The sequence below is a fragment of the Aptenodytes forsteri genome, unplaced genomic scaffold (genome assembly GCF_000699145.1).
Source record: "Aptenodytes forsteri isolate BGI_AS27 unplaced genomic scaffold, ASM69914v1 Scaffold428, whole genome shotgun sequence".
In the NCBI taxonomy this organism is placed as follows: domain Eukaryota; kingdom Metazoa; phylum Chordata; class Aves; order Sphenisciformes; family Spheniscidae; genus Aptenodytes; species Aptenodytes forsteri.
The window spans coordinates 886,835-888,042 of NW_008794177.1; the positions used below are offsets into that span (position 1 = coordinate 886,835).

At 64.6% G+C, this 1,208-nt stretch overlaps 1 protein-coding gene across 1 annotated transcript in view; it reads right to left on the bottom strand.

Annotated features, from left to right (window-relative positions):
• Positions 1-1,208, bottom strand: part of LOC103903518 (zinc finger protein 282-like) — a 31,495-nt gene that overhangs the window by 27,041 nt on the left and 3,246 nt on the right. The window lies entirely within an intron of this gene.

The following is a 1,208-nucleotide window of genomic DNA, read 5'->3' on the forward strand; positions in this document are numbered from 1 at the left end:
ACATCCCTGCTCGGTGGCAGCTCCTTTGCCACCCAGGCAGGGCGGGGCAGGCGGGTGCAGCCGCCCGAGGAGGGGGCAGCGGGGCAGCACCGCAAGTGCCAGCCGTGGGGCAGCAGCCACCGGGGAAAGCGTCACGAGATGTGGCACTTGCTGGGTCACCGGCTCCAGTCGGGGCCTCCCAGAGTGACCGTCTCCCTCGGGGGGACAGTGACACCCAGCTCAGGGGCCCTGGGGTGCCTGGGGAAGGGGGCATGGCTTTCCATGGCTGTGGATAAAACCGTGTGTTACAGACCCAAATCAAGAGTAGGAGGGACCTGGGACCGATTCGGTGATGGGCAGGAGCTGGGGGGGTTCAGCTGCTTAAAATGAAGGCAGGACACACAGGAGCACTGCCTGCACTGCAGCTGATGCAAGCGGGGCATTGCCGTCTGGTTGAGTTTTATTAGTTGGGGAAATGATTTGCAGAGGGGTGCGGGGTGCAGGGAGGTGGACACGGGGTCCATACCCCGGGGAGGGCTTGGCCACAACCTACTGCCCACAAATTTTGGGGAAAGGCAGGAAAAATGAGAAATGTTGGGAATCAGAGATGCTAGAAAGGGTTTGACGAGTGAGGGGGGGATCCCTGCTGGGTCAGGGGCTGCAGCTGCCCGGGGAGACCCGGGACCCGCACCACCCCAGAGAGCACAGCTGCCTCCCGGTAGCCCTTGCACACCCACGGCTGGTGTGTGCACACACATGTGCACACGTGCCCACAGGCCCTGGAGCATCATTGCCTGTCCTTCCCTCTCCCTGCAGGGTTTCTCCCGTGGGTGCAGCCACTCCCCACTCTGGGGGGGCTCTGCACAGCCCTGCCGGCACAAGGCCACCGCAGCCGGTGACACCAGGACCGTTCCATGGCGCTGCCATTCCCACTGCCCCGCACCCCGTGCTGTGCTGTGGGTTTTTTCCCCCCCTTCCCCATCCCTGAGCTTGCAGGCGCTGCTGCCGCCTTCCTGGGTGCAGGACCACGGGGATGGGGCAGGAGTGCGGCCACAGAACCCGGGGGGAGATGGGGGACCCCGTGGGGCCGGGGGGGCGAAGGCGCTGCAGCCCAGCACGACTTTATTCTGTATCGCATTGTCCATACAAAACTACACCCCAAGCACTGTACAGAGCGGGACGGCGCGGGGCGGGGGCAGTAAAAATAAGCAGCGGGGGCTGGGGAGCAG